Here is a 24,694-nt window from a genome sequence, read left to right as displayed (position 1 = left end):
CTTCCTTCCTTCCGCCACTTCCTTCCTTCCTTCCGCCACTTCCTTCCTTTCCTTCCTTCCTTCCTTCCTTCCTTCCTTCCTTCCTTCAGTAGAATGAAGAGCAGTACAAGTGTGAGTTGTCATATCACAGATGATCTCACTATACAGCATGCTACCATATCAATGCAAGGACCAATAAAGAACATAATCATCATATTGAAACCAAAGCACAGCACCATTTGAGCTTCTAGGAGAAAATTAACTATGCACCAGCCAAGAAGAGGGCACCCGATACAACATTTTCACAAGGTGCCTACCATGATTAACCCTGGACCTAGTCTAATTTTTATAAGGCAATTGTGGCTCCAGCCCCCGGCTCTGCGGGTCCTGTAAAATCCCCATGGAATTATCTAAAAGCTATTGCTCAGTGCCATCCTATATTTGAGACTACTCAGTCCAAGAGCATTAAAACACAGCCTTAGACTATTAAAACAAAGCAGAGAGATATTGAATCAAGAATTTCTCATTACTTATGTTCATGTTCATTTTTCTAGTGGTTCCTGGTTTTTTTTTTTTACATTTGTCTGGAGGATTTTACCCTTCCTAAACTCTTAGCTTTTCACACATACACAAATCTAACCTGTCTTCAAACAAAGTCCACCAAGTTTATGAATCTTGGTCCAGAGTCCACCAAGTTTATGAATCTGTTTCTGAGGGGAAAAATGTACTTGCTGGAAGGCTCTATTATTTAAATCAGGTTTTTTTAAGGCAGGTCACTGTGAACCACTGGGCTACCTCAAAGCAGTGTGAGGCAGGCTGATTTGAAATGTGGTTGTAATGTACACCAGCATGTTTTGCAGGGAGAAAGGCCTGGTTTAGATTCTCTGAGCTGGCTGGTGCTGCTTGACAGAAAACTCCTCTGAATCCCTGGATTAACTAGACAGAACTCAGCAGTATTTCAGGAGATTAGGACACAAAAATTAAACTTCTGGAAGTTTCAGGTTGGAACACTTGCGGGAAAGAAACAATGTTATAAAATGGCCTTGTAGATTGCACCAGCCTCCTTCTGCATCATAGCCTCGAGGCAAGTGTCTGCCAAGGGCAAATTTTCACAGCTCAGTAAAGAATCCTTGAAAATTAGTGTTTTTAATGTGAGCGCTAGCACAGCCCATAGCATGAGATAGCTTAGTACTAGAGAAATGCAGAAGACTCAAAATAAAGAGGAAAAGTCTGATAAAAATACATGGTAGTGCTCAAAAAAAAAATGAAGATTTAGAGCAATGTAATTTTACAGAATTGCTGAAACTTCTTTTTAATTTCCCTTCTTTCAACATTTTTAATTTCCAAAAAAACCACATCATGGTACTACTGTAATGAGCTTGAGGACATAACTAAGAGGTAAAATTAGATTTAATGAAACCTCCTCATCCCAGATTCCTGCTTTTGATAGGATCAGACCTACATGCAGAACACCTATCTGAATGTGGGAGGAAAAAAAGGAAAAGAAAAAAAATGGGGTTCTGTTGTTGAATAATGGGAGCCAAGTTCCAGGTGACAAGCTAAAGAACAAAGCTGTTAAGCAATGAAAGAAACAACCACAGGCACGTAAAAAATAAAAAATTGATGATCTAAGTCCTGGAAGTGCTGGGAACTGAAAAGATTATCTCCTTTTTATCAAGGATGTTGCATGATAAACCAACTACAACTCCAGTTTTGACCAGTTTGGCAGTGAGAATTTGCTCAAACAATGACTGTTACTCACTATATAGTAAAAGTACACCCCAGCTCAGATGGTCCCTGACCACAAGAGACCACTACATGCAAAATTTGTGTTATGACCTCTTGGGACACATTTGCCTTTAAAGGTGGAAAGGATGAGCCAATAAAAAACTTAGCCAAGTAATGACTTAAGTGAGGCCTGCTGGTAGCCTGAGATCATAATCACATCTCCTTCTGCGTTCTCTGCGTATTTGCCACGCAGCTGCCTACTTGGGCAGAAGGAGAAAATAAGTATCTCAGCTCTGTGTGTGGATAGGCTTCTTGCCCAGTGGGTGAACAAATGCCATAAATGCTTTCAAATGAAAGCCTTCAAAGGCTGACTAGCCAGTAGAAGGCAGCCATGACTCAGTGGTCTGAAATCTGACTTTTCAAATCATGTTGTCCCCTAAAGCTCCCCTCCTCCTTTGTTATAGCGTTTTGTTCTTTGTTTTGTTTTGGTTTTGTTTTCTTTCTTTTATTTTTTTTCTGTTTCTAAAAGGTGTTAAATATGTTAATATTCACGTTTTATAAAATAGATACATTTTGATTTCTTCTGTGGATACTGCACTTCCTGCTTAATAACAGTAAGGAGTGTTACTGTGACCTACCTCTGTTTTTCGTGTCAGAATTTTTTCTCCTCCCTAAGGGTTACATTCTATGCTCTTGTTATGGATCTTCTTTCTCTGAATTATCAATCTTCAGTGAAGTGCCTCAATAACTGACCTTATTTTCAGGTGCTGAGCCCCTGGCAGCTCCCTTTAAAGTAAATGGAAGTTGCCAGAGGCTCAGCATTTCAGAATCAGGGCACTTAAATTTGTTGCCTATCTCTGGATTTAAAAACCTGGCTTGAGGTTCACTTTTCTTTTTTAACTTTGCTCTATAAGCCAACATCAAGGGAAAAGTGATGAAAGCTTACTTAACTACAAGAAAGAAGGGATCCAGCTTTTCTGTCTGTTGGAGTTCATTATTAAAGAGACAGTGTACATTAAAATAACACTTTCTAATTCAGGCATTTTTTCCTAATGTGTTACAGATATAGAATTATATAAAAATTAAGTCTTATGCCGCTCAGAGAGGGTTTTTTCTTTCTTCTTCTTCAGCTTGTTATGTTTATGTTTGTGACAAGACTGTTTGTAAATATGACATTTGCTCAGACTTGATCAGGTTTACCTGAAATATTTCTAATGGGACACATCTTTTGGTTTGAACCAGCTTGCCAATCCTGTCAGATCTTAAGTGGGTACTGAACTGCTTTCTTAATAGGCTAAAATCAAAAGAGAACACCGTACCTACAGTGGTAGTACTGTATCTTTTTCCAAACCACAGATATTAATGAAGCAAGGTCATCTCAAGAGATATGTACTTGTTTTAAAGCAGCTAATACTGCTCAAAAACAAACAAATGATGAATTACTCTCTGTACACAAAGGTTGCTGTCATGACATTAATGTTTTCTTAAAGCTATTATACTTCTATATTTTGTACCCTTTTTTTTTTGCTGCTGAGTTGTTTGTGACAGCTTCTTAACTTTGATCCACAACAAAATACTGCACTTGGACCTGAATAAAGGTATACACACTTTTTGGGCCAGAGTTTTGGGAAAATAAGTCAGTTACTGCTGGTGTTTTCCTCTTTGAAAGGAGATGTATATGTAGTACTAAAGATGCCAAAAAATATTTTTCTTCATGAGAATATTTCTTGTAATGTTTTACATTGCATTACAAGTGAGGTAATTTACATTCCCTCCATTAAAGAAAAATATATATGCAGTATGATCTGACGAAGAAGCTACCAAATATGCAAGTCTTCATAGCAGAAGAAAACATGATGGGCTTTCTTTATTGGAAATTTTATACAGTGATGAATAGTAGATAACCAGACAAATAGGAAATAAAACACTGCACAATTAATTTTAAAGTTATCAGGATTTGAATGATGTGTGAAAAAAATAATTGAGACTGAAAAAAAAAGAAAAAAATAAATGTCAGGAAAAGGTATTGTCTACATCTTAAGCATCTCTGGAGTACTTTGATGAATGTGCAAATATCTTATGTATTTCTGATGGTGGTTAACAATTGTATAAGACTTACAAACTGTGAGTACCTCAAACATTTCCCTTTTATCATGGGAAATTCTTGCCTGTAGAACTTCTACTAAACGTAAGTGCCTCATAAGCAGGGCATTAAAAGTACCACCGCCTCCCAAGTAACACTATCTCTCCGCTCTACCAATCATTTTTTTTTATTCAGATATTATTTTATACACATAATTTTTGAGAATGGGCCCCTGTAAATCTGCAGAACTAACAACATAAATCCCAATCGTCCAATGACATAAATCATGCTGAAGTGAGTCATGTCACTAAAATGTTTAAATACTGCCCTTTAAAGAATTTTTTACTCTTATTATTAATTCCTCAGTATTAAATCATTAAAGCATTTAACTTATTTCTGAATCATTTAGACTCAAAACTTTTTAATGAAAGTTTTGATTTTGAAATAGAATTTTATCAGAAAGGAAGAAAATCTTAAAAAAGAAAAATCTCCCAAATATAAAATAAGAAAATTACATAAGAGCTAGAGAAAAGCTAAGTGGCTCAAATAACACCCCTTAACAAATAAAAACATGTGTTACTGTTTATGTTAGAACAAGGCAAGCCAGGTTTTTTTCCGTTCAAGGCTATATATATATATATATTTAGGTATCTCTATGTAGGCGTGTCAACTCCCGTTGTAAACAATTGAGATATGTCAAAACAGAAAGCAGAGCTTAGAAACTGAGTCGTCAACTAACCTTTTTCTTTTCACAGAATCAGTGAATGGTTGAGGTTGGAAGGGTACTCTGTAAAAAACCTGTCCAAGTCTTCTGCTCAAACAGGGCTACCCAGAGGCAGTTCCCAGTACTATATCTGAATGGCCTTGAAATCTTCAAGGATGGATCCCAGCACCTCCCAGGCAATCTGCTCTATCACCCTCACACACACCCTGACCTACTTTATGTCTACAGGAAACTTCCTTTGTTACAATTTTTGTCCATTGCCTCTTATTCTGTCACTAGGCACTACTGAAAGCAACCTGGCTCCATGATCTACACTTTATACATTGGTAAAACCCTCCTGAGCCTGCTCTTCCTCCAGCTAAACACTCACAGCTCACTCAGATTTACCTCTTATGAGAAATGCTCCAGTCCCTTCATCATCTTTGTAGCCCTCTGCTGTACTTTATGTGTCCGTTTGTCCCTTGTGCTGAGGAGCTCTGAACTGGACACGGTACTCTGGTAGTGGCCTCACCCAGGGCTGAGAAGAGGGGCAGGATCACATTCCTTGGACTGGCTGGCAACAGTCCTCCTAATGCAGCTCAGGATGCCACTGGCCTTTTTTGCCACATGGGCTCATGGTCAACTTGATATCCACCCAGATGTTTTGGCCCTTTTCCACAGAGCTGCTTTCCATGTGGGTGGCCCCCAGCATACACTGGTGCTTGAGGCGTTCCTCGCCACATGCAGGATGTTGCACCCACCCTTGCTGAACCTCATGGTGCTCCTATCAGACTATTTCTCCAGCTTGCTGAAGTCCAACTGGATGGCAGCATGATTCTCTGATATATCAGCTATTTCACCCCTTTTTGTGTCATCAGGAAAGTTGTTGAGGATGTGTTCTGGCCCATTGTCCAGTTCATTAATGAAGATGTTAAACAGGATTAGACCCAGTACTGACCACTGGAGTACACCACCAATAACTGAACACTAATTACATTTTGTGTAGCTGATCATCATTATCTGAGCCTGGTCATTCAGACAGTGTTCAGTCTGATAATTCAACCTACACATTGACATCTTCTCTCTGAGGGTCTTATGGAAGCTGCATCAAAGGACTTACTGATGTCCAAGTAGACAATAACCATTTGTCTACCACACTGCCCTTGACACAGCAGTCATTTCATTGTAGAAGATTAACAAATTGGTTAGGCACACCACAAGATGGTCAAGTATGACAGAGTAACAAAAGACTTTCTCTAGACATCACTAACAGCGTTACCTAGAACTCATTGAAATAATAAATATTTGGTTCATTTGTAAACCTACATACAGATCCTTACCATGCAGGCAGCCAAGGCTTGCCTTTGGCTGTGTGGAAAGGAGATCCTGCTTTGCCAGACCTTCTTCCCATTTGTAGAGATATTAAACTCAGGCCTATCCTTCCCACTGACTTCCCTATCTCAAAATTTTGAGGTGCTCTTTTGTTACAAAGCTGAATTCTGAAGAGTTGGGGAAGGAAGCAGGTAGGATGGGGTGGCCTGGCTGTCTTATCCTTAGCACTGGGTTCATGGTGCAGCCAATGTAAAGGCAGCAAAAGCATGGGGACTTTTCTATTTCCTAATTACAAGCCGTGCTGCTATTCCTCTCCAACCACTTAATAATGGAGGATAGATACTTCAGCTTTTTCTAGTCTGACTGATGGCATAATTATTTTCTTTCTTTCACCTGAAAACTGGCAAGTCAAAGAGAAACATCCTGTGAAGTGAATTTAGCTCATGGGTTGTCGACCACCACATAGTATGCATAAAGGTAGCCTGACTTCACAAAAATTAGAATTTTACTGCATGTATTAATGTAAACAACTTTTCACTACAATTAGTTCTCCATTCTCATATTCTAGAAGAAATCAGATACTGCTACTTAAAAGTAAACACAAGTGGTGAACTACATCTATTATATTTATATCCATTTGCACTGTAATATAAGTTCAGGAACATCTACTTAAAATTTGCAACAAAAAAATATCATAAAGTGCCATGCAAAACTTAACTCTATCTTTTGTACTCTGAAATCTGGATAAAGTGATTTACCTGTATGGGAAGATATATAAAAATATTCTAGAGATTGGCATGAATTTTGGTGTCTACTATCATCCTGGCTGCGTAGAAACAGTGACAGCAGAGACTGGGTAGCTTGGGATTAGAAATTCTGTGCAAAGTAGAAGGACAATTAATTCACCTTGAAAATATTGCTGAGCTACTTGGCTACTGAGAAAGATGTAACGCAGAGTTGTGCCAGCCTCAGAATTTAAATTAATATCCAATCTAACTCAGGAATTAGTTATCTCATATCCATGAAGTTTTAAATTTTTGATCTGCACAATGTAAATACAGCAACTAAAGAAATAGAAGTATTCATTTGGTTTTTAGTTTGCCAACCAATTTATTACAGTTTCCAAGCAGATTAGTGAAACATCAAGTAATGTGTTGATTAGTCAAATTTCTTCATAGAATCTATGAAGTTTCATGAAGTGAAAGAGAGCTTAAAGATCATCTATTCCTGCTACATGATTTGCTATGTATAGGGACACTTTCCACTAGACCAGGTTGCTTGAAGCTTCATCCAACCTGGTGTGAAAATTTCCAGGGATGAGGCATCATAGGAAACACAAAACAGGGACACTAACTGAAGATAAAAGGGCTTGACTTTTACTACAAAAACCTACAGAAGATTTCACAATTTCCTTCTAGAACAATTTTCAAAGAAATAATACCGCTTCTAAAACTCGTGGTGATCCTTCCAGTAGAGGTGCCTTCCAGGAGGTATCTTAACCATTCTGCCTTGCAGCTGAGCTATCATTATTCATTGCACACATTTATTTCCTGATCTTCTTTTTTCACAACACAGTCCTATATCTCAGTAGTTTTTCTGTGATCATAAGCCCATTTTGATAACTAAAAAAAAATCATCCTAAGATTCTGAATTTGAAACATACTTCTGACATGTAGCAATCTATTTTCTATTCATCTTTCTCTGTGAAAATCCAGTTGATTTCATTGGGAATTGTAACTGACAGATTTATAAAATTATCAGAACTCTGACCTCTCTTTTATTCCCATAAAAATATAATATCATAGAGATACACATTCTTGATGAAAGAATTAAGATAGCTGAAGATCTTCCCATTTCCGTTTTCAGAGACTGACTAATTTAAGCTAAACATAATTTGAAATGGCAGCACAGCGAGTCCATATGCTTGCAGTTAAGGCGTTAGTTTTACAGACTTAGAAAGAATGGAGTCTGCCTAACCATAAGTCTTGAGGAAGTTTCAAAGCTTCCATTTCAGTTGGACAATTTATTCAATCTCTATATTCTAGTCATCTATGCCACTGTATTTCAATGTCCAAATCTCTTGAAACTTTAGATTAAAAACTTCAAAAACAAAACCCCTAAGATTCATATTAAGTAAATATCTTTTCAGAAAAAAACCCTATTAAAATGTTTTCAGTGGACATGAGTAGGTCTTGGTGAAGCTACAGGCTATGTCTTAATTTAAATGCTTTTCTTCCCTTATCCTGTGTTGTGCTGACCTAATTTTTCATAGAAGAAAAAGACAAAACACAAAATCAATTAGATGATAACTCTTTGATGTCTCTTCCCAATGGGGAAGGAAAAGCTCTCAGGCAAATATTTTAGGAATAGTCATGATTTAATGCCAGGGGAAATCATCCACTATAAAAATACACTGAAGGGGGAAAGTTTTTCAAAATGGAAAGAATCAGAAAAAAATTACAAAGTTGAATCAAAATAACAGTGAAAATTATTACAGAAGTTGAAATCTCAGTAGTATCTGTGAACAAATTATCTAGCAAAATTTATAGTAGATCATTTCAGTTTTGTTATTTGACTGGACTCTGGGTGACTGGATCCTATCCCTGTCTTTTCTACTTATGGCAGCAGTTCCTGTGGCTATTCTAGCAGCAAAAGAAATGCATTAAATCCAGCTAACATAAATTTTATACTATATGTATCTGCTAAATCACAGTGCAGTTTTCACTGCCAGTCTTGAATATATAAGTGCATATCCTGCACAATAAACAAACATTTTCTTTGAGGAAAAAAAAAGTGCTTGCCATAGCAGTTATCTATTTAATAGTTTTCCATAGGGGTTCTACCAAAAAAAAAAAAAAAACAAAAAAAAACCACAGCAAAGACAACAACAACAAAACAAAAGCACTTATCTCTTCAATCCAGTGGGATCTACACCCTTTTTTTTGTTCCCTTTCTCCTGAAAAGAATGTCCTAATGATAAAACACCCAATGAGAATTAGAGAATCAAAACCTTGGGTAACTGGTGCTCTTAAATTACCTTTGATGGTCAGTTGACCTAAAAATATTACATAGTGTATCTCTGGCAGAAGGAAAATAATAATAATAATAATAAAAAAATACCACCAAAATTGAGCATGACAGTATTCAGATCTGAGCTTTATCTTTACTGGATGGAACCATTGTAAAGTCCATTCTTGTCCTCTGCATCATTCTGTGTGTTACACTGACCAAGCATCAAAACATCAGTATGGAATGCCTTAAAATAAAGGCAGCAGCTTAAATTAAAACTGATTTTCTGACTTGCAGAAAGGCATACATAATTTTTCTACAAAAAATATATCTTCATCTTCTATAGAACAGTCAGCTGATGGACTCAGGAATGCTTGAAAATAAAGAGTTATCATTTGCACATAACCAAGTCCAGCATTGGGAAACTTTCACTACAAGCAACCAGATGGAGTCGCCTCCAGAATTACACCATTTGTTTGCTAAACTGTGGTGACTGTGACTCATACTAAAAAAACAATTCTATAATATTCTATATATTGCTTCAGTTTGGTTAGTTTGACATCAGATTAAGCTCTTGTTTAGTTTAGACTTTAATATTACTGGTACAAGGGGATCTTCAAAACTTGTTTCCAGCCTGATTGTGTTCCTGTTTTACTCACATGCCAACAGCATCTGCTAAGCATGTACTGTAAATTTCTGGTTCAACTTGAAGCTCTAAATCTAGTCAAAGTTCTAGAAAGAGAATGAAAACAGGTGTTAAAACAGTGAATTTGACTAGACTGATCAGCTGAATATACCTTGGAGCTATTCCTGGTCCAGATCCACCCTGTTAGGATTACTACTATCAGGTATAGTGGCCATGAATTGATCTATTCTCTTTTATGGAGATCGTTCATCCTCCCTCCTCTGGAGCCCATACATCCTCAAAAGAGTGACTTCCATAGCTTAGAAACACATTATACCATGAAAAAACCAACTGATAACAGCAGTATTACTTTCAGTTTTGTTTTCAAAACTTGTCTGAGACTACAGAGACTTTGAGTTATGTAAGACATGGATAAATTTAGCTTAATATCTAAGAAAGCACTTTAAAACTTTAATTTTTGAACACAATTCTTTCATTTCATTTGGCTTAGAAAATTAAAAAGCTCAGACTGTTTTACTGAGCCAAAAGTGTTCTGCACACTTTTATCTCATCACATTTTAAAGTTTTCTAATGTCAGGGTTATTAGGAACAGCCTACCTTTATGTAATGTGCTAGCAAAGATAGTACTTTCAAACAATTGATGATCTCAGTTAAACATTGCTATTTCCTTCAGTAGGCTGCACCTAGTGACATCTGCTTCTGTGGTTGCACACTGAGAAAAGAAAAAAAGAAAATATTCAGCCTTCAAGAAACCCTGATAATCAGACACTTGTGCGGCAAAGTGCCACACCTGTATACTGCACTGTGTGTGGCAAGGCAAAATCAAAAAGGCTGTGCAAAATTCCTCCTATACCTGAAAGGCATCTGGCTATAATTTTCCTCATGGCTCCCAAGAACAGCATATTTCAGGTCTCTTTTCTACCCCCATAAAAACTTGAAAAATCCATCCATGAGAACTTTTGGTGCTTAACGGTTAAATATTTGGCTTGAAATCCTTTTAACATAATAGTTTTAATCAGTTTATCTAGCTGCATCTTGAGTAAAACCAGAGATCTAAGAAAAACAACCTACAAAGAATAAGAAATATTCTACAGCAAAATTGGCCTCTGACAGATATTACATATTAAAGGTAATGAAATGGTTGCTCCTGGGGCACTTCAGGCTGCAGAGAGACAGCTAAGGAATTCAGTCCAAACAAAAATATACCAACAGATATATCACAATTAGCATAATTTATGTTCTTAACAAAGATTGAAACTTCTTTCAAATTATCTTACAACAATATTTTATTTTCCAGAACGTGAACTTTTGTCTGGTGGCACTTATGAAAATAGAAATTTTAGGTTTATGGTGAGTTGTGAATTAGTAATTAAAATTACCAAGTTCAATTTAAATGGAAACATTAATGCAGGAGGTGCTTGCCACACCTCCATCCTTTCAAGATGTTCAGTGACAATACTGTGCTCAAAAATAATATTACAGTATTCAAAGACAAAGTTACATGAAAAACATTATATTAAAACCTAATTAACTACTAATTAAATATTACACAGCACTTTATATCCAGATTTATCAGAAGGGTGTTTTATTTCTATCTTACTCTGGAAATAGCTTGGGGAAGGGATCACAATCTGAGGGGCAAGGTTCATGCTATATCTGTCTCAAGCTGCAACATCTCAAGCAAACTCAAAACTTCTCCTTCTTCCTATTGTCTCTTCAGGCTCAGTGAACCTGGAGGGTTCAAAGCACTGTCACTGATCCTCTCTACTTATTTGTACCTGAGAGAAAACAAGGCTGACCACTGATTCACCTTCACCTGCAATCCACGCTTAGTGTTAATCCCCATTTTCCTCATATTGCAGAGTTATAAGGACCAGGAATTTTAATGTGATTCACTTTAGGGAAAATAGTTCTTAATAATATTTAAAAAGGAAAATATGTCTTTGGCAACTTTGTGATAGGAAAAAAAAATCCCCTTTTGAGGAGATTACAAAAACATGTTCTGAAATAAAATTTCTTTAAAGTCTGCAGTTGGGCTCTATCAAGAGAAGAAATCTTTCCTCGAGGCATTAAGAAAGCTATTTTGCTGAATTTGTATCCCACTCATGTACATGTAGACATAAAAATAAACAAATACTACTTTTTGTTGCATCAGTTTCACCTGTTTTTCTGTTTCTTTTTAGGTTATTCTTGTAGTTATTTCCGTCTCTTCCCGACCAGAGTGACAATGGCTGTGTAAATGCTGCAGGCTGATCATGTTTCCTGGAGCTGCTCTCGCTGAAGCTGTGACACTGGACTCCCACTTGATCAGCTACCCTGGGCATGATCCTGCCCCTACCCACAGTCAGAAATCCTGTCCTGGTCTTGCCTGCCTCTATTCCTAGGGATGTGGGGATAGGGCTGCTAGTCTTGTCTCTAGCAGCACCCAGCACTCTGCAACACCCAGGCAGTTATTTTGGAAAAATCTCACTTGTTGCGGGAATCTATAAAGTTAGAGGGTTTTTAGGAAGGTGGGAAAAAGACAGTCTTCAGTTGCAGCAAGATCGAGAAGAAGTCACTGTCAATATGCTTTTGCTTTGTGTAATTGGCTACGACGGTATTTGGTATGCTGTAACATTAAGTTTCTTTAGCTTGCTGCCGATACAGCGAGCTGCTCGCATCTCTGCATGAATGAAATCATGTAATGAGACAGATGCTGAGAAATAAACAGCTCTAGACACATTTGAAGCAACCCTGTCCTGTTTGTGTCTGTATATAAATTGCTGGCATCACTTGTAACAGTGCGTTGAGGCTGTGTAAACCAGGAATCATCCTGAAACCACATTAACAGTCAAGCAAGATGGTGACCCTGAAGGAGGGTTTTATAGAGGAGGGATGGCATTTGTTTCCAGGCCACTTTATTAACTGAGGTCACCCAACTGAGCTGAGGTAGGGGAGGCCATTCAAGCTGCCCCCATGGAAAAGTCTCTCTGTCAGACCAGCTGGCTGGCCATGTGGAGATCCCCAAGCAGCAGAAACAGGAATTACATACGGGCTCCTATAGCCACCTGTCCTCAGTCCTAAGGGCAGCCCTCAGAGTGCCAGGATCTCCCCAAAGAACACGTGTAGCTCAGAGGTTGAACCTGAAGGTCTGCCCTCTCCTTGCATAGGACTAACTCTAGATCTATCTGTGCTGGGTGTGGGGCAGATTCAGGCAGCTCCAGAGCCACCACTGGCCAAAGCTGAGCCTGGCAACCATGCTGGTGGTGCCTCTGGAAAAATATACTTAAGACCAAAACCACCCCACAGGCAGAGGAGGGGGGAGCAAAAGTGAGAGAAACAGTAGTGAAAGCACTGGGGTCAGGAAGGAAAGAGGGAAGGAGGTTGCTCCAGGCACTGGAGCAGGCATTCCCCATGGAGAGCCTGAAGAAGAGGTTTTTGCTCCTGAAATCCTGCATCTTGTGGGAAAGAGACCCACTGGGGCAGGGTAAAGAATGAGGAAGAAGAGTAAAGGCAAACCATTATGGGGACTGACTACAAGCACACAGTCATCAGCTCTGGAAGAAAGAAAGGAACGCTGAAAATGAAAATTGGCAGAGAAAAAAAGGTGGAGGAAGATGAGTGAGGGAGCAGCTGGTTGGGAATTTAGCGATAGTCACAAACAACCACAACACAGAAAAGTTTCTGCTCTGATGGTATTAGGTTTGGGAGAAGATAAAGGAGATCTAGCATGTACACTGCATTAATATGTGTTATTCTGCTGTGAAATATTTGGATATACCATTACCTGAAGACATTTAAAGTTAAATAAAAACACAATGAAACCAGAGGGTTTTTTTACTTTATTTAGTACGAAAAAATGTCCTTTATTTTGAGCTTATTAGTTTCTTCTCTCTTCCTCCCTCTATGAAACTAAGTTAGACATCTTATCAGCTCCTCCCAAACTTTATTACATTAACCAGATTTTTGAGGCTGTGATAAGCTTACTGCAATTCTTGGAGGCTCTACAAAGCCATTTCAGTTTTTAAAGTGAAAACCTATAAAGTACTTTCTTGTCCATAAAGTAACTCATAAATGTAAAGGCTGGAGACTTCCGTTAGTGATTGTGACACTTCTAATCTTAAACTGTGGTTTTACTTTGGAAGATATAGACTGCAAGGTGTTCCTGAGTAGAGAATAATTAATTTCATAGTTTCAGTGGCTGGACAACAGGTAGAAATTAACACTGCTATGGTTTGTTTGCATGAAGAGCTTAAAATGGAAACACAGATACACCAGTACTTCAAAGATTCCAAAATTTGTTAAAAGACTAAAGCAACTAAAATTTGAGAAAAAAATATCCAAACTCAAACCCAAAACTAACCATCTCAGACCAAACCCCAATAGGTTTTATAAAGAAATTAGAAGAAACATTTTCATAGAGAAGATGTTTATAGAACACCCTTTTCAAAAAATGGCTATTGATACAGATAAAAGTATTTGCTATAGTGGTAACAATCCCTGGTTTAATTGCAGGTTATTTGTAAAGATAAGATAAACTAGTTTCAAGTTATGTTGCTGTTCTTGAATGATAAACCATCCCAATGTAAGGAGAGCTGAAGAGGATGGTTATACACATGCATGTTCTGAAACTTGTGTAGAATGTTAAGCTACTTAGAGAAAGAAGATGAGATTTTTCCCAAAGTCAAGGGTTGTACCTTCCTACCATGGCTGTGTTTTATGATCTTCTGAAAATCCTAAATACTCCACAAAAACCTGTGAAAACTGCTTGCTTGTGTTCTTCACCTTCCCAATCAATGAGCTTCTGGTGTGGGAAATAAACTTTGAAGACACATTTATTCCTTTTTCCTTTTGCAACTGTTCACACCAGAGTGCAAATCAATCTTCTCTAGAAGTCCCAGTAGGATCCGAGTAACTGCAGCTACTGTCCCACCAAAGATCAAGGATCAACTATCTGGTTAACATTGCCCTTTGACAATTCTGGTACAAAGCATATATTTATACAAAACTGTCTGACCAGTGTTCCTTTTTGAAGAACGAGGGAGGAAAGGGTTTCTATGGAGAGGACAGAGTTTACAGCCATAGAGCATCATCAGTTGCTACCATCTCCTTCTTCAGTGTGAAATCTTTTAAGTTAATTTTTTACTGGAAAATATTTGTATCATTCAGTTTGTCCAGTAAAGTATCTGTGGTACAAAATTCTAGTCCGTACTTTCTCCATGAGGTCCCTCTGATGAGCATGTAATAGAGGTTGCGTGTGCTAGGAAAAAGCCATTTGGAGCTCCTCACTCTGTGCTCCTCATGCACCCCAGGATGGCAGACAGACTGCAATTGCATTCAACAGCTGCAGTTCTACTTATGAAATGAGTAAGAAGCATAAAAGGGCAATTGAAGGCTCCTTGAAGCATGCAGAAATTCTGCATGTCTGCTGCAAAACTAACTAGCAGCAGACTGTTGTCCTCTGGTGATTGTAATTGGGTCCCTCCATCCTTGTCAAAGCTCCTAGCAAAAATTGCTGAAAATAAGTTCTTCTTAGGGGGTAAATGGTTGCTAACACAGGAAGGTGTAATTTCCACCTTTCTGCAACATCTTTATTGACTTTCTTTTTTCCCTGTACTCAGATGGATTAACATTATACAGTCTTGAATGTATCTTTAAAAAAACCCACAAAAACTCAGCCGGCTACCAGAATTATTTGAAACTGCAATTTATGTTCATAGCACAATGATATGTGAAAAGTGTTTATGTGTGTTTTTCATAAAGTTCTTTTCAGTTAATGAGCTAAATGTATGGTAAAGAAAACTCTGAGATATTCTTGAGTTTATTTGTGCATCAGTCAACAGCAATCTTTTCTTAAAAAAAGGCAACCCTAAAATTAGTAATGGTCTCACACCTCATCTGAGTAGGACATTTTTCTGACATAACCTGACTACAGGTTCTGAATATTGCAGTTAGGAATGGTATAAGACCTATTAATAAAGGTTATTTTTTTAAACTTCAGGTAGACTTAGCCATTCGAAAAGTTTTTTCTTAGCTATTTTAATCTTTCAAGGTTTCTAATGACAGTAATTTGCATTTGTATTATAACTCCCCTACAATAAGTACTAAAACCACTTTAAAAATTGGTTTACAAACTTGGGAAAACAATTCTCCATACATCACTCCGGAAAGCTCAATAGACTTTTAAAGGTTTGTCATATTTAGGTCAGTCACACCAGAAGATAGGATTGAAACCCAAGGATACATGCCCCAAATTAGCAGCATCTTTCACTTAAGGACTGTATAGTTGCCCTCACACTCCCATACAGAGCTCAAGAATCCTTTGGACAGTGCTCTCAGGCACATAGTGTGACTGTTGGGGGTTGTCCTGTGTAGGAACAGGAGTTGGATTGTATAGGTTCAGAAGGTCTCAAAGGAACAATTTCATGTATTATCAGATTTTTCTACAAACTATTCAATTTTATTCAACAAAATTTTCATTTAGTTAAAAAAAAAATCAGAAGAAAAAAATAGTGCTATGAAGGACAATATGTCGTGATTGCAGGGAAGAAGTGCATGAGGTTTTTTTCGACATAATCAACAAGACCATTCACTGGTTTATATTAAAACAGCAAAGTAAAATATATTTTTTTCCATTTGAAAATATTGTTAATAAGAAAGTAATTCAGAAGCTGTAATATTATCTAAAATAATAAGGGACCCTTACTCTAGTTATGATGTCAGACATCAGGCAACATGATTAAGCAGGATTTTAATAATATTGTGAATAACACAATAAGATAACAAATAATTATTTTCCGGTATCAGAAATGTGCATTTCAGCTTATATTCCCCATAGAAAGAGGAAACTCATAAAAAATATTATTTTAAAATAATATGCAGTTATCACAATTTTACATTAAATAATTCTTCACACGGTCCTGTCTTTAGACCTTTGTAGAAATACCTTCAAAGTTTAGAATAAAAATGTTGCTGATTAATTTACTCCATTGTTTCCTTAATGTTCAAAGATATGTATTTGACAATGTTTTAATTGGAAATATTTTTAACTCTTATGTTATGCTAGGATCATAATTAAAGCTGTTTATATCACTATAATTGCATATATGGAACATTTATATTTTCTTTAGGAAAATATCCTTATAGTTATAATGAATTAGAAATTACATCCCACGCATGTTTAGATGTAAACACATTCAATCAGTCTTTACTGTTAATATAAGCATTGCTGAATATCAGGTAGTTGGTTTTAACAAATATTTTGCTGCAATATCCCTAGGTCTGGCTGAGACAGTTGCGTAAGAAGGAATCAGATACTTGGCTATCAGTGAGCTTTGCAGCTTCAACTGTCCAGTTCAGAGAAGCACCAAAATGTCTGAAAATGCTTCTGTGATTCTAGAAATCTGGCTGGTGTTTGAAAGCTGATTCTTCTCACTGCGCTGAAGTGGTTAGCAGAGATAGCATGAAGGAGAAATACTGCAAGAAAATACTCATATTTCAGAAAGAAGTTTCTCTCTGTAGGGCATACTTTGCACACACGCACTTTTATGGATTTTATGGATACTCACACATGTACATGTATAATCCCTTTATAGAACTGTAGGTAGGTCAGGTTTTCAAGACACTACTGGACATGTTGCCATCACCCCACAGAGCAAGATATAGAGCTCCTGAGACTCTGTCAAGCAGAAACACTAAGCAGTTCCTGGCAGGCACTGCCCAGTGTAACCTATGACACCTGCTCCAAATTTCCAAACTAGCTTAGTTTACCTGAGTTAACAGAGCTCCATATTTGTTCTATGCCATAAATGCACCAATTAATTAAATTAGCATAGAAATCTTACCTTTCCATTTAAATACAGATAAGTCTTCTTCCTCAGTATTCTAAGACCATTCAAGCACTTCCTAATTTTATATTGAATTTTTGCTCTTTTTCTCCTTTCTACATGGATAATATCCCCAAAAATTATCCTAGGTGATTAGGCATAAGCTGTGCAACTGCATAAAGAAGAACAATAGCTTTGTTTTTCTTAAGAAAGGTGAAACAATAAAAAGCTTGTTGGAAAAGTCAATCTTTTATTTCTGAATGTGTCCTACTTATCTTATTCCTCTGTCACAGAAACTTAAGGTGTCAACTATGATTCAAGATGTCTGCTTCTAAAACACAATCCTTGCCCAATAGCTTTATAAGATACTGATTGATCCTCAAATTTCTCTGCAGTCACTATGGGTTTAAACATTCTCAAAATAACACTTTGGTGAAACATTGAATGGGATTTTTCTCTAGAAAGTGGTGCTAAAAAGACAGCACTGTAGGAGTCCAGATTTAGCAATTAAAGGGAGCACAGCCGAATTGCACTGTGTTTTGGTGCTGCTTTTCAGTTTGTATTATAAAAAAAGCATTAATTTTTTCAGAGTTTTTGGAAATTTAACACTTTTTTTTTTAATAATTACTCATTCTGTATGTTTATGTCCCTTTTGACAAAATTATTTCTTTGTGGCTCTGCCTCTGAAGAAAACCTAGCAGAAAATTATTGTGAGAGTACATCTTAGCTAGAAGTTATGAGGATGAAAATTTCTTGTTAATGAAGTGGAACAAGCTACCTAGTCTCTATGTCGTCTCCTTTTTCATGTAATTTTGGGTATTTCAAACAAATTTGAGCAAATTTGTTTGCAAGATCTTTTTTGCTGATGTTGCACCAGCTATCTAGCCACAGAGAGAAGCACAACTTTCCCAAGCATCATTCTAGCAAAGGCTCTGAGATAATCAGAGAAAAAAATGAGAAACAATTCTTATCGTAACTTGCTGTACCTGGTATTGTGAGCATGTGGAATGTGTTATATACCAAAGGGTGGTTTCTTAATTAGCCAATGGTGATGGTGTTTTGATTGGAAGACAAATTAGCTCCATCTGTAGCGAACTGAGGTATAAAAGTATGGGTTTCTTAATAAAGACAATCAGCCTTCTGTAAATGCTGACTGAAATTCTCATTGAAATGCTAACTCCAGTTACTGAACTGGAGTTCAAGTAACTTATTGCCTGGTTCTGGCCGATTGTGCTAATGCACTAAAGCATAATTGACCACACAGGCCCAAGAACCAAAAATTAAGATAGAAGTCATCCAGAGCAAGGATCAGATAAAAAATATAAGCGCTGGTTTTCTTGCTTTTTTTTCTATTCTTCAATTGATGGATCAAAAATGCGAATCTTCATTTCTTAGTACTATTTTTTTTTTAAATTTTACATTGTATTATCTATTTATTTCAAAAAATAACTTCTGAAAAGATTTCATGTTCTGCTTATAAAAGTAAATGGGCAGATAACATGACTACCTGCAGAGCTCTAACATAAATAAAGAAAATAGTCAGTTTTCTTTTAAAGCAAGATTCTTGTATTTCACTGTATTATCCCACCTCTCCACCTTTCTTATTCAAGTCACATTTATTACAGACAAGCATTATAAGCAATAAGACTAATGAGACATTATTATATAAATATGTAAACTGAAAAAATTCCCAGGACATTTGATTAATGTTTTTAACAGTTGTAATCATACTTACATTTGAAAAATCTAGCTACCTGTATTATATATGTTTCAATCATACTATTTTCTGAAATTAAATACTATTCAGCTAGCTAAATCCTGTAGTTTATTCCTGTTCCTTCTGCTTCAAGAATACCTGGAGGTTACCTTGCAGTAAGCGCAACATGCGTAGTTGTTATAATCAAAATTGACTACAATTCTGTGGTATTCAGTGGTCATTTACAAGCAATGTGTAGGGTATTTTTGCATTGATTTCTCCTCTTTACACTGACAACATGTTTTTACGTTCAGTTATTTCACTTTAATACAGCCATTATCAAGTCTATCATTCCCAAGACTCTTTTTATTATGAATAGTATTTTCCTTTCCTTACATAAAATTGTTGAAAAGATGTGATGACCAGTATCTTATGAACTAGCAATAAATGTGAAAACTGTAAGTGGAATAAAGAACTGGTGTTTAGAATAACAAAGTACGAAAGTGTACTTTAAAGCCTTCACTTATTGGTCTCTGCTGCCACAATAAATTTATCCCAATATTTTTCTGATCTTCTATGGTGATGTCAAAAGCTTTAGAGCTGAAGGGGAAACAAAAGTTGCCAAACTGAAGGTAACCATCATGAGATGAGATTCCAACATGCAGCATCAGCCTTAGCAAGAGACAAGAAAGATTCTCCTTCAAGTGCTCTCATTCTCGAAAAATGATGTCCCACTGAAACTGCCAGACCAAGTAGGTAATTGCTTTCTCAGTAAGGCCTCAAGTCAGCCCAGTCTTAAAAGCATAAGTAGCTAATATCTTTTCCTAGGAATGACAGCAGCAAAGGAAAATTTTGAAGGTAATTCAGAAGCATTTTTTGAGGCAGAGAGGATTGAGAGGCCTGTAGGGTAGACAGGGCACAAAGGGCAGCCACACAGAGTCACTGGGCTACTGATTAACAGTGAATTGTATGAGAAATTACCCATTACCGAGAGCTGCCACTGCCCTGTCCCTGGAAACTGCGGCTCTTCTTTTTAAATGGCATGTCTAATTGAAACTCATCTGAAAGAACGTCAAAGGAAGCAGATTATGATCTTTCTCCTAAACTCAGATTTTTGAGGGCTTTTCCTTGTTTCCCTAACAATAAGAGTGACTTAGGTCTGTGACACAGAATTTTGTAACATGGTGGGATCAGGAAAAAAGCATTTTTAGTGGATCTGCAGATTCATCCTAACCATTAATTAAACCTGGCCACATGCCATAGAAAAATCTTGGCAACCATGACAGTAGACAACTTGATAATCGTTAGAATTCATTTCAATCAACAGTGTGGATACCCTTCTATAAGATAACTTAATGTGAAAACTGAACTTTGACTTGCTGACAGCAAATGTAAAACAAGTTATCACTGGTCACAAAGGGCATCTTGTGGTGTCATAGAAGTGATCGCCATAAGAAAGCCAGCAACAACCTTATTACCATACCATTGTCATCTGAGATGACAATTTTCCCTCCACGTTTCAAAGAACTAAACCTGGTGATTATGCAGGTCAAAACAAACAAAAAACCCACCAAAACAACCTGATGTTTTATGCAAATAAAAAAATCTTGTCTGCATATTTAATTCAAGTGCAGTGCCTTGCTTAAAGAAATGTGGGTTTGCCAGAGCTCAGGGCTGGCAGGAGTCAGTCTGGGAAACAACATGGGATCAACACATTTGGCACATTTTCTGGGTGCCATGCCACCACTTGGCATTTGTGGTCCCTGAACAAAGGGTGTTGATTGAGATGCTAATTTCTGGTGTTTGCTGCTGCTTGCAAACAGTAATGCAGCTGTTTCAAGACAGTTGCACAGGAATGGTCTGGCTGGAATATTTGTCTCCAGCAAGGCAGCCTATTTCTATCTCATACAGGGAATTAAGGGCAACACACGTGGAAAAGAGGCAGTATGGAATCTCTGCTTTTGAATGTTTTTTTATGTTTTTCAAAAGGGGTATTACTCTAATGTTGCCCAAACATTACTCTAAAACTCCTTCTCAATCATTACAAAGATACTCTTTTCCTAGGAAACCTGTGGTTACACCTCCACATCCTGTAACTCACCACTTTGTATCTTATGCTTGGAAGTTTTCTCATGGAATAATGAAGTGGTCTGCTGGTCCACCAGAAAACCTCAATAGCTGTGATGGCTGTCCACTCTAGTTCCTGTGTGCTTAGTCCCAATGCTCTCTCATTAAGGATTCAAATCACAACCATATGTTATGACTGGCTGCTCCTGGCAAGATGACAAGAGCATGAACCTGAGAGAGCCAACTCCTGTCCTCTTCACTGGGTTTGCCCAGGCCAGCACTGGGTTAAGCAGTAGAGAACCTTCATTATACCAAGGTGCCAGGATGCTGCCATGTATATTACATATTAACACAACTTTGACATTTCCTATTAGGCGTTTATTCGCCAATGTCTCTCCCAAACAGTACTTTGTAGACAATGCCAAAAACAATGTACATCCTCTAAAGACTGCCTTGCACAATGTATATGCACAGTCCTTCTTTTGGCTATGAAAATTCCACTATTTCACACTTGTGAGAGGGGATACTGAGTGCTGGGCAGATAACATGAAGTTATTACAGCAGGTAGGTTTTAGGTCGGCTATATTATCATTAAAAAGGGGTCTGTGAGTGGGAACATGGACGCATATGAAATAGTGAAAGACGTAATTTGTGCAAGAAACATTTGCAGTACTGGAGCAGAGACCAGGGTACTGCTGCAAATGCACTCCATGCTTTAGAAATGCAATGAAGAACATAACACAATCTGGAGCTCCTATGAACAGCCCTGCTCCCATTTAATCCAAAACAGCATGCAGAACATCTCTCCCTTCTCCCTGGAGGTAGCTTATACAAAAGATTTTGTGAAAGTATATCTGTACATAATTTTTCAGGCGTAATGCTTCGGTCCTTTAAAACACTGGATTGTGTTTTCCTACAGTAAGATAGCTGCAGTGTTGTCAGCTCTCACTGCTTACAGGTTAGTGTATTTTAAAAGTCTCAACTGTGGTAATTTTGTCTTGCTTGAGAATTTTAGGGTCTCTATAAAAAGAAACTGAGATTTTTATTCATATAGCAGCACAGTATCCATGCATGTATGTGACCCTAATGCAGCCTAACTACATCAGTAAATAGGATTGATAAAATTTTATCTACTAGAAGGTATCACAGGTTTTGAATGTTCAGCTTTGAACAGCCTGATAGTCATCCTTGTTTACCCAACCAGTCCAAGTTTTGCAGCTCTTAAATGTAATAAGTAGAACAGGCATACACTTTTGTACAACCTCCTCATAAGAGGAAAAAAACAAATGTTATGGTGATACCTTTTAAAGCTGAATTATTTCAATGCTTAACAAGTCACACACAGAAAAAAAACTCAGAGGTACTACCAAACACAAAATAAGCATGAATGAATGAATTAATTAAGGAATGAGTACAGCTTTCTGCAGCCCTTGTATAATTTCTTCTATTTGTGAAAACTCATGTGGATTTAATAGTTGGACTTGTTGTTAAACCAGATTATATTATGTTCAGCATGTAGCAAAAGAAGATTATTGTGTAAAAAAATTAGTGATTTATGTTTGACTCAATTATCGAATGTGTATCAATGACTGCTCTTCAGCTGTGAAAATTGCCTCACTTTCATCAAAAAATGCAAAATTACTAACATTAAGACTAAAAAAGATGCCACTATGTTTAGGTTTCTCTTAGAGAAATGAAAACAGAAACTATTATTATTACTATTATTATTATTATTTGTAATTATTTATTTTAAATAGCTAGTATATTTCTATTTGTGAATGCATTTCCTAACTTCATATGAACTCTGTTATAGGAAGTGCCTTGTTTAAGCAGGTTATATCTTTGTCTCTTGAATATATGGTTTCACATTCCCCAAGGACCTGCCTTCCCATAGTCCAGCTGCTTCTCAGATTCCCTCAAGACACCCATGAAGCTTACAGGCATAAGCACAGATTCAGCCACAAGTCTTTTTGACAGAGGTCAAGACATTACAGTACCTGAGACATAACTGTAGTCACAAGACAGCTTTCAGAAGAGAAGCCTGACCTGTTCTCCCAGCAAAAAGAAACAAGGAGGTCAGTTTTTCTACCAGCAGAATGCTCAGCCTGGAAAATTTTGGTGAAAGGACTCTTTTATTGTGACTATCAGTGTCATTAAACATGCACAGGCAAGGTTATCACTCCAGGACACATCAGTTATACTACAATGAAGACAATCAGCTCTATACTACTTGCAGTTTTCAGAGAATGGCATCTTTAATTTTGTTTTTAGTAATTAATCCTTTCTTTTTTTCATGTTCTGTCCAACTGCACTAACCCACAGCACATCAGAATTTCATGCTCCCACTATTTTTCAACCCCACAGAACAATATAAATCTTGTTTAACTGCAATCTAACTTAAAGTTGTATGAGTTGATGTACCACATTATCTTTCACGAAGAAATGCATATTAGAAAATTGCATGATGCATTTTGGCTCCAGCCAGTATATTTTAAATGAGCTTTGCTGGAAGGAAGCCAAGGCAGGAGAACGTATGAACCGACAGTTTGTGATGATGGCGCTATTTCATTGAAAGATATTTTTTGGACATTACATAACATCTGAAATCCTCCTGCTTGCCAAAAGAAGTGATAGCTGCAGACAACACTGACTGCGATCAGTCACCCTTCTCCTTTCATGTTATGTAACTATTAACAGAGACATAAAAGTAAAGCACAAGACCATGTCATTAAAATGTGTGTTTGCCCATTTCTTCTCAAAGTTGATATTCTCTGCTAGGTCCCAGTTGAACCCTTAATTATAACCACATGATTTCTGAGAGAGAAAAATTTTATTTAAAATAAAACCACCCCATTGACAAGAATAGAATACTAAGTGATAAGTAGTAGAGATCATCAATGCTGGTGTAGTGATATTCCTGTTAGTACCACAGGTATTCCACAATGCTAAAAGGTAAAGTTAGCATCAAATATATTAGTTACGAGTGGAAATTAAAAAAAGAGAAAAGCCCAGAGTTTTGTTGTAACATTTAGTAACAGCTAATAAATGCCTAAAATAGGTTTAAATTTCACTCAACTGGTAAATTTTTAAGTCCTGTAAGCTCAAAGACACGAGTGCATTTTGAATACTAAGAAACTATGTATTAATCACAGCCCCTCTCTTTTGCTTGCTTTCCCTTTTCCATGTATTAATATCTGTAGGACTGCCCAGAAAAGGATCCAAAGACATCACAATCTCTGAGATGCAAAACAGAGTCTGACCCTTATTTTGGGACCCCCTCCAAGCACAGTTGGTAGCTTCATGAAGTTTTATATATCCACAGTCAGGCAAAAGGTTATACATATAATGTACCAAAAACTGAGATGTTTCAAATAACAATTTCTTACCCTTAGGGTTATTTCATTTCACCAAATGAAGAGATTAAATGAGCAAACGGCCACTAAGGTCAAATTACCCTAGTCATGATGAACTCTCAAAACGTGAATTGTCTACATTGGCACCATTTCACTGTCCATGATCCTTTATTTCAAATTATTGCTGTCCTGTCTGGAAAATTATGATCAAACTTGCCTTGAAGCGCAAGTTCAAAGAACCAAGCAGAATCTTCTGTTTGGACTATTAACCTACAGATAATATAATATCTCAC

At 37.0% G+C, this 24,694-nt stretch overlaps 1 protein-coding gene across 3 annotated transcripts in view; it reads right to left on the bottom strand.

The window, feature by feature from the left end:
* LINGO2 (leucine rich repeat and Ig domain containing 2) overlaps window positions 1-24,694 on the bottom strand; it is a 317,069-nt gene that overhangs the window by 253,277 nt on the left and 39,098 nt on the right. The window contains exon 1 of one of the 3 annotated variants that reach the window (XM_031060280.1): window positions 10,078-10,194. The exons of the other annotated variants lie outside the window; for them this stretch is intronic. The gene's annotated coding sequence lies outside the window, so the exon portion shown is untranslated. Of the gene's footprint in view, window positions 1-10,077; window positions 10,195-24,694 lie in introns of those variants that run through there. 3 annotated transcript variants of the gene reach the window in all.

The sequence above is a fragment of the Geospiza fortis genome, unplaced genomic scaffold, assembly GCF_000277835.1.
Source record: "Geospiza fortis unplaced genomic scaffold, GeoFor_1.0 scaffold240, whole genome shotgun sequence".
Classification (NCBI taxonomy): Eukaryota; Metazoa; Chordata; class Aves; order Passeriformes; family Thraupidae; genus Geospiza; species Geospiza fortis.
The sequence above is the reverse complement of the archived record's forward strand: the minus strand, read 5'-3'. Positions and strand labels throughout refer to the sequence as shown.